The sequence below is a fragment of the Schistocerca piceifrons genome, chromosome 9 (assembly GCF_021461385.2).
Source record: "Schistocerca piceifrons isolate TAMUIC-IGC-003096 chromosome 9, iqSchPice1.1, whole genome shotgun sequence".
NCBI lineage: Eukaryota > Metazoa > Arthropoda > Insecta > Orthoptera > Acrididae > Schistocerca > Schistocerca piceifrons.
Window position 1 is genome coordinate 220,828,215 of NC_060146.1, and position 9,960 is coordinate 220,838,174.

A 9,960-nucleotide genomic window follows, 5' to 3' on the forward strand; every position below is an offset into this window, starting at 1 on the left:
CAACCCGAGTTGGTAAACATCTCTGTGGCAACACCTCCTCATAGGTCTATAGACGGCTACCGTTGTCGCCTACAGCCGTTTGCGCTTCACAGCTGAAAGCTGGCGAAAGCGTTGCCAGTTGTCAAGCATTTCCTTATTTTGAATCGACCGTAGGAGTGACTTCATAGTAAAGAAGTATGTTGCGAAAGTTCGTGAATGCTGCGGCATTTCTTCACGGATCTTCGCGTTTATGACGTCTTGTCTCATAAACTGTGTGTCACTCAACGATGCAATGCTGTAGATACATTCAGCGGCGTTTGTGTGTACTGTCTATGTGGTATGGTGAGAAAAGAGTTGCTAGCAGAGAAGTAATCAATTTAAAAATGAATCAGCATACAGTATTTTCTCATGCGTCTCTGTGTTTAAGACTGTATATCTCCTGAGCTATGTGTGGTAGCATGCTATAATTTTGTTGGTGAATTTAGCTCTGCTTGGTGGTAAGGATAATACATTTGTATATACATAAAGTTATAAACAATGAAAAAATCACTGTGTGTGTGTTTTAAAAACTTACCCTGGACCGAGCGAGGTGGCGCAGTGGTTAGACACTGGACTCGCATTCGGGAGGACGACGGTTCAATCCCGCGTCCGGCCATCCTGATTTAGGTTTTCCGTGATTTCCCTAAATCACTCCAGGCAAATGCCGGGATGGTTCCTCTGAAAGGGCACGGCCGAATTCCTTCCCCATCCTTCCCTAATCCGATGAGACCGATGACCACGCTGTCTGGTCTCCTTCCCCAAAACAACCAACCAACTTACCCTGGTTTAGCATCGATAGCACTAGCTCTCTTCACCTCAACGATTTTTCTGCCATAGAGGCAATCAACGGCATACGCAAATTCTGTCTGAGATATTTATTGCAAATAGAGTTAATAGCGCTGAACTTATCAGTGTAAACATCGTGCACATTGGGACATTTTTCTCGATCCTCATTGTTTATGACATCGTATGCCCCAAACTGTGGTAGATACAGAGCTCTTGTGCTACGCAGTGTCACCGGTGTGGGATCCGTGAGAGATAGGGTTGATAGAAGAGATAGAGAAGATCCAACGGAGAGTCGCGCGCATCGTTACAGGATCATTTAGCAATCGCGAAAGCGTTACGGAGATTATAGATAAACTCCAGTGGAAGACTCTGCAGGAGAGACGCTCAGTAGCTCGGTAAGGGCTGTTGTTGAAGTTTCGGGAACATACCTTCACCGAAGAGTCAAGCAGTATGTTGCTCCCTCTTACGTACATCTCGCGAAGAGACAATGAGGATAAAATCAGAGAGATTAGAGCCCACACAGAGGCATACCGACAATCCTTCATTCCACGAACAGTACGAGACTGGAATAGAAGGGAGAACCGATAGAGGTATTCAGGGTACCCTCCGCGACACAGCGTCAGGTGGCTTGCGGAGTATGGATGTAGATGTAGAAACGTCCTCACTTATTTGAAGGAAAATTGAAATACTTCACGAACAGTTACTGTAACTATGTTAATGAAGTGTCAAAAAATTCATGTAGCTGTAGATGTAGAATGTCAACAAGGTTGCCAGTTTGGTTGTCTTCACTACAGGCCGCTCATATCTCAACGTTTGTTGCGTGCAGACATGTACACCAATGAGGAGAAGTTGAATATACTACTTCTGCCTGGTGAATGCAAAAGAAATGCCGTAAAAGCGGTATAGGGCTATCCATCTGGATCGTGAAGTCCAACGCGCCAGCCAACTATTGCACGTATCGCAACATAGTTTTCGGCAAATGTTAGAGCGACGAGGGGCAAGTATGTTTTTGTTTGGTTAATGTATTTAGTGCTGGTATCAGTAGCAGGGGCAACCCAAAAGTAACGGGGATCGAGCTGCGGTGGGGAGGGAAAGTGGGGGAACCCGTAGTTCGACCAGGCGTCCGTTACGGTCACGCCACATGAGGCAGTGTGCGAAGTAGTGTCGCTGTGAGGGCATGTGGTCGCCTGTGAAATGTTTTTTAGTAAAACACCTTTTCCCATTTCAGCGAAAACGTGATAACAGGTTGTCGAGAGCAACGTGCGGCTGCGAAATTTTGTTTCCTGTTGGGGAAATCGGCCGCGGAAACTACTTTAATGCTTGAGATTGCTTATGGGGATGCTGCTCTACGTGAAACCAGAGTGTACGAGTTGTTTTCAGGTTTTAAAAATGGGCAAATGTCAATTGAAGAGCAACCCCGTTGAAGACACCCGTCAGCGTCAAGAAGTGACGAAAACGACGACAAAATCAATGCCTCCGTTCGCGAAGACCGTCGCCAAACCGTTGATCGACTCTGTGAGATATCTGGAATGTCGTTGAGTTCAATTCAAAGGATTTTATCCGAAGATTTGAACATGAGAAAGGTTGAAGCTAAATTTGCCCCTCACCTACTCACAGGCGAGCAAAGGGAGTGTCGACTTCAGGCATATTTTGAGCTTCAAAATCAGCTCAAAGAGGACACTGAATTTTATTTTCGAAGGCAATTACAGGTGATGAATCGTGGTAACACGGATACAATCCATAAACAAAGCAGCAATCAAGCCAGTGGAAGACAAGTGGTTCTCATCGCCCCATAAAAGATCGCCAAGTGAAGTCAGATAGCAAGACAATGCTCATTTGTTTCTTCAATTCCAACACATGGCATGTGGTCAGAGTAACTGCCAGTCGTCAGTGCCAATTACCTTGGCAGCGATGCATTTCTGCGCACATGGTCATCCGACGTTTTTTCCTCTATTCCAAAACCGGAATCTGTCCCTGCAGTTTGTCGGTTTTATTAATATTCGCCTGTATGTATAGGGTTCCAGAGTGTTTGTAACAGATATCTGGGATAGAAAGCTGAGAGGTATGTAATTGTGTTACGTCGTTAATATCCTTAACTTTTTTATGAGTCGAGGTAGGCAAACAATATACTTTCTTTAATGAAAAGGTATACTTTTTTAATGTAGAAAAATTAAAGAAACTCTTTGGCAAATGAGAAGCAATTGTATGGTCCATTGAGAGCCATATCAACATTCAGAGTTCAGACGGCAATCCACTACTGAACAGAGAAGTCACGGTTGAGAGGTGGAAGAAAATATAGAAGAAAGAAACTTCTTGTCAATATCAGGGCTAGCGAATTGGAAGTAGATGAAGATGATATGAGAGACAAATAATAGTAAAAGAATGATTTTATAGAGCTCTGAAAGATGAAAGTTGTAACAAGACCTCTGGAGTATAAGCAGATTAAATATCAGCAATTCAGGCTTGAACACCGCAGCAGTAATCGCATTTCCTTTTCAGATGAGTCACACTTTCTGCTCCTTCGGACGGCTGTCGGCATTTACGGAGTGATACGTGTGAGAGGTTACACCCTGCAGCAAGGAGAGAGTGTTAGGATGTGGGGCATGTTTTCGTGGGATTCCCTGGCTGATCTCGTCACTCTGGAAGGCGTAATGGACCGACACAAGAGTGCATCTATCCTTGGAATTATGTGCACGCTAACACGCTGTTTGTTTATCCTCGGCACGATGGCACTACCGGCAGCACAGTGCAGCGTCGCCTTGTATGTGCGCGGCTTGAGGGGCGCCAGCATTGGTGTACCGTACTCCCATGGCGACCAAACCACTCGGGTTCAGACCAATCGAGAATGTTTGAGACCATCTCTATCGGGCTGTTCACGCCATAGATTGTCAACCGAGAAGCCCTGGCGCAGCTGGACGCGGCACTGGAGTCTGCACGGCTCCAGATCGCTGTCGGCGCCTTCCAGAATCTCATGAGCGCTCTGCCTGTACGACTCGCAGCGGTGTGCGCTGCAGAGGGGCGGCCACTCAGGTTGTCAGATTAAAGTGACCGGACAGTACAGTTACACCGTTCCAGGCTATAGTGTTTACAATAAAATCGTTATTTTGATAAATAAGTCCCAAAATCGTCACGCAAGCTGACAAAGAGGTCAATCCTAGGGGGCTGGGAACGTCACAAATTTACTTACTTACGAAAGAGCTGACAAACAGTGAAACGTAAATGACGGCCAATCTTCAGGCTTTCTCAGCGGTACTGATGTTTTTACCAGTTTTTCTGTTTGCAGCCTACTTAATGTTACCCATGTACTCTTTGCACGAAATCTGGATAGCTTCACAAGTTTGACTGTCGGGTGTCGCGGGTGGATTTCGTTGCTCACTGTCTGGACTCTGTAACATGCGCTTTCAGTAATTAATGAGTGTTATGACGTATACACGCCAAGGATGTTCGCCATTTCTACGTGCAACTGAAACGCATGTCCACTTAGATAAATTGTGAGCTTAAGTGATCATGTTGCTGACCTCGTTGTCTCTTCTCCAAGATACGTATATTGCCACGAGTTTCCTCTCACAACAAGTAATGTAATAATGTACAGGGTGTACCATAAACAATCATCCGATTTGGCATGTCTATATTTCTCAAACTAATAAATATATACAATGAATTTTGTTTTTTGATGGATGGGAAACTCAGAAGTTTTTTTCTATACCTTTTCATAGGTGTTCAATATGCCCCCCCCCCCCCCTTGAGATGCACGGCATATGTCAGTGCAGTATTCAGATTGTTCCCACACTGCAGGGAGCATGTCTTGAGTTACAGCTTCCACAGCTGCTGCTATGCTGTGTCAGTTCATTCATTGTTGTTGAAAAGGGAGACACATAAACATAGTCATTTATAAATCCCCATAAGAAATAATCACATATGGTCAGGTCCGGTGACCTTAGAGGCCAGATATGTAAGACTCTATCATTTAGTCCAGTGCAACCAATTTATTGTTGAATAATACTTTGATTTAAAAATTCCCGCACTTCTAGGTGCCAGTGTGGTGGCGCCCCATCCCGTTGGGAAATGAAGTCTTTCGAATCAGTCTCCAACCGTGAGAAGACAAAGTTCTCAAGCATATCGAGGTATGTGCTTCCTCTAACAGTGTTCTTGACAAAGAGAAATGGAGCATAACCCTTTTCCCTTTAAACTGCACAAAACACATTAAATTTGGAGAGTCCTTCTCATGTTGTTTAACTTTATGTGGCTGTTTAGTACCTCATATTCTCACGATATGAGGTTTCACCTTTCCATTGAAATGGAGTGTTACCTCGTCACTAAACGCTAAGCCTGGAAGAAAACTGTCGTCTTCTATGTTGCCAAGAACGAAATTCCAGAACTCCATACGGTGTTGTTTGTCATCTTGACGAAGAGCTTGCAGTAGCTGAATTTTGTACGGTTTGATGTGTAAAAGTCGACGCAACACGCGCTAGACGGACATCGGGGGCATGTTGAGTTGTCCAGGTGCACGGCGAACGGACTTCTGTCGACTCCTAGTGAAACTACGGCGGATGCGTTCGACGTTTGTGTCAGACATTCGGGGACGGCCTGGCGATTTGCCTCCACAGAAGAAACCTGTTTCTCGCAGTTGTTCGTGCCATCGTCTAATGCTCTGTGCTGTACGAGGATCCACACCACACCCAGTACGGAAGTCACGCTGAGCAGTTGTTACTGACCCGCAATGAGCAAAACGTAGAACACAAAACGCTTTCTGTTGTCCCGACAACATTTTTACTAGAACTGGAGTGGGCGCACACTGCTGCTACCTAGCGTGAACCATGTAAAACTCGAAAGCTTGCTCTTTCCAGCAGTACATTATTCACCCACATATCTCAAATAACGTAATAGGTATAATTTTTTAAATCGGATGATTCTTTTTGATACACCTGTACATGTAGATAAAAAACTTTAACCACTTATACACGTAATTAATGAAAAGCCGCTCTAGCTGCTTTTTTAAGAACATTTTTAAATTCACAGGACCGGTTTCGGCCATTAGCAAGTGCATCTGATAGTTATGCCGTAGAGAAGCAACCGAAAGCGGGCGTGTGAAATTAATAAAGTTCAAAAAAGAGAAAGCAACTGCAGTGGTTTTTCATTAATTCATCATCATCATCATCATCATCCAACATGGAATAAGTAATACTTACACAGGTAATCAACAAAAGTAGTTATACAGGCCTACATAAATGGTTGCGTAAATATTACAAAAGTCTGTGTAAACTTCTACGCAAATGACTCCATAAAGCAGCCATATTTGTGTTTCTGTTAATTCAGTTTCACAAATGTTTAATTTGATCCAGCAAAACTGCAGTTCACAATCTATAATGCTACGAAAAGGAAGATTTTTATACAATGTTTATGTTTTTATACCTGAATTGACGGATAGCCTCCGGTATTGGCGATTTCATATCGTGGATTAGGCTTGATAACAACTCAAGCCAAACTGTGGACGGGCCACACTGCGCGTCGCCATAGCAACCGTTTCGCGGCGTCTTCAAAGAATAAAGCAATATTGCTGAGATTCAACACCAATCACTAGGCAACTCCAAACCGCTAAAAATATAGGTATGCTAATTATGAGGTCTGATCCTTCGTAAATCACCTCAGTGCGCCGAATCTGCACCCCGTCCCCGCTCTCTCTCTCTCTCTCTCTCTCTCTCTCTCTCTCTCTCTCTCTCTCACACACACACACACAGGTAATGCATTGGCTTACTAGATGGCTAACGCGCCACCCTGCGGGATATTGAGGATGTAACGGCTTAGCAGTTCCCATCAAGCTGACAGCGACCGCAGTATTATGTAAATGGGGGCTTCCAAGCGCTATCGCACTGATTGACGGAAACAGGTGTGTTCAGCTACGCTGCAGGCGTCAGTAGTCTGCGTCCATCAGACGAGGGGTCTGGACGTTTGTGAGTTTTGAAACAGACGAGGAAAGGCATCGAAAGAACCAGAGAGAGAGCCGTAACCTGCTGCCCTAGGGAGACGTGTATCGTAGCCCAACGCCTTGTCTGAATTAATGCACTCACGTAGTAGTCGCACTTTGTATAAAATCGGCGCCATGTAGCGGAAAATTAAAGAGTCCTATGGAGAAAAAAAGCATATTTATGAATATCAAGAGCTCTGACGGCAAGACCTAAACGAGGAAGGGGAAGCTGAATGATGGAAGGAATATACAGAGGGGCTGTACAAGGGGAATGAACCTCAAGAGCGTGTTATAGAAAGGCAAGAGGAAGTAGTTGAAGATGATAGGGGAGATGATACACTGCGAGAAGTATTTGACATAGTACTGGAAGATCTAAGCGGAAACGAGGCCCTTGGAGAAGACGACATTCCCTCATAATTTTTCAGATGCCTGGAACAGCCATGCATGAAAAAAGTACTCCATGTTTTGTGTTATTTTATTTATTTATTTATTTGACCTGGCAAGATTAGGGCCATCAGGCCCTCTTACATCTAATCAGGCATTCTACATTTCTTGCTTTCATATGTTTTAGTAGGTTTGTTAAACTACATCTACTAAAAAATGTGAAATAAAAACAACGGTACACTTGCAAAAATACGGTTTATATTCGTAGGACATACATACTGCTATAGTTAGACATTATCATAAAGATAGATTTTAGATAGAAGTGCTAGCAGGAGAGGGTATGAGGGAAATTGATGGTGAAGGGAGGAGAAGAATAGAGAGATGATGAAACACAGTTCAGGAAGTATAGAGCAAAAGGAAATTGCGTGGCTAATGGAGACAGGTGGAGAGGAAGAAGCGAAAGGAGCAACACACGAGACACTAGCTTTGCTATTTGACAGAGTTGAGGATTGGCCTTGTACATTAATTTTGTGGAAAACGTTATGAAGATGATAGTACGAAATGCTCCAGCATCTTCTTGAAAGCTGAAGGGGATTGAATTTTTGGTAGAGTAAGGGGCAGTTTGCTCCAGAGGCGGACAGCGGCAACTGAGGAGGAGTTTGCAAATGTTTTTGTTTTGTGAGTGGGCGCAATTAGGATACCATTTAAAAGTGACCTCTTGTTTCGGTTATGATGGCGTGAAAGGTGTTTAATCTCTGAAGCACGGTACTGGGGTGCTCGCGCGATCAGGAGCCGGCGTGAAGTTGACATAGTGCGGTGGTCAGGCAATTTGTCCAGCCGCAGCCACCCTAGCTGGGAGTAAGAAGCACTAACAAGATCATATTGGCGAATGTTGCAGGCGTAACACACACAGGCACTCATGGTTAGTTGTAACCGCGTCTTTTGTTTTCACTACTCACGCCATGTTGAATTACATCAGAATAGTGGAGATTTGGTAGAACGAGTGCTTGCACGAGTTCGCGTTTCACGTCCTGAGGAAATACGTTCCGAAACATGTGGTGTGCAAGACCGTAAAAATCCTCAGACTACGAGAAGAATCTAATATTTCTAGTTCTAAAGACGGCAAGTGCTGACACGTTTGAATATTACCAAGCTATCGGTTTAATAAATCACAGTTTTAATATACAGATAGGAATTCTTTAAAGATGAGCACCGCCCCTCATGAACCATGGACCTTGCCGTTGGTGGGGAGGCTTGCGTGCCTCAACGATACAGATAGCCGTACCGTAGGTGCAACCACAACCGAGGGGTATCTGTTGCAACACTAACCAAAACGGCCTTGCTGTGCTGGTACTGCGAACGGCTGAAAGCAAGGGGAAACTACAACCGTAATTTTTCCCGAGGGCATGCAGCTTTACTGTATGGTTAAATGATGATGGCGTCCTCTTGGGTAAAATATTCCGGAGGTAAAATAGTCCCCCATTCCGATCTCCGGGCGGGGTTGGTTGGTTGGTTGGTTTGGGGAAGGAGACCAGACTGCGTGGTCATCGGTCTCATCGTATTAGGGAAGGATTGGGAAGGAAGGCGGCCGTGCCCTTTCAGAGGAACCATCCCGGCATTTGCCTGGAGTGATTTAGGGAAATCACGGAAAACCTAAATCAGGATGGCCGGACGCGGGATTGAACCGTCGTCCTTCCGAATGCGAGTCCAGTGTCTAACCACTGCGCCACCCCGCTCGGTTCTCCGGGCGGGGACTACTCAAGAGGACGTCGTTATCAGGAGAAAGAAAACTGGTGTTCTACGGATCGGAGCGTGGAATGTCGGATCCCTTAATCGGGCAGGTAGGTTAGAAAATTTAAAAAGGGAAGTGGATAGGTTAAAGTTAGGTATAGTGGGAATTAGTGAAGTTCGGTGGCAGGAGGAACAAGACCTCTGGTCAGGTGAATACAGGGTTATAAATAAAAAATTAAATAGGGGTAATGCAGGAGTAGGTTTAATAATGAATAAAAAAATAGGAGTGCTGGTAATCTGCTACAAACAGCATAGTGAACGCATTATTGTGGCCAAGATAGACACGAAGCCCACGCCTACTACAGTAGTACAAGTTTATATGCCAACTAGCCCTGCAGATGACGAAGAAATTGAAGAAATGTATGATGAGATAAAAGAAATTATTCAGGTAGTGAAGGGAGACGAAAATTTAATAGTCATGGGTGACTGGAATTCGACAGTAGGAAAAGGGAGAGAAGGAAACATAGTAGGTGAATATGGATTGGGGCTAAGAAATGAAAGAGGAAGCCGTCTGTTAGAATTTTGCACAGAGCATAACTTAATCATAGCTAACACTTGGTTCAAGAATCGTAAAAGAAGGTTGTATACATGGAAGAATCCTGGAGATACTAAAAGGTATCAGATAAATTATATAATGGTAAGACAGAGATTTAGGAACCAGCTTTTAAATTGTAGGACAGTTCCAGGGGCAGATGTGGACTCTGACCACAATCTGTTAGTTATGAACTGTAGATTAAAACTGAAGAAATTGCAAAAAGTTGGGAATTTAAGGAGATGGGACCTGGATAAACTGAGTAAACCAGAGGATGTACTGAGTTTCAGGGACAGCATAAGGGAACAATTGACAGGAATGGGGGAAAGAAATACAGTAGAAGACGAATGGGTAGCTCTGAGAGATGAAGTAGTGAAGGTAGCAGACGATCAAGTAGGTAAAAAGACGAGGGCTAGTAGAAATCCTTGGGTAACAGAAGAAATATTGAATTTAACTGATGAAAGGAGAAAATATAAAAATGCAG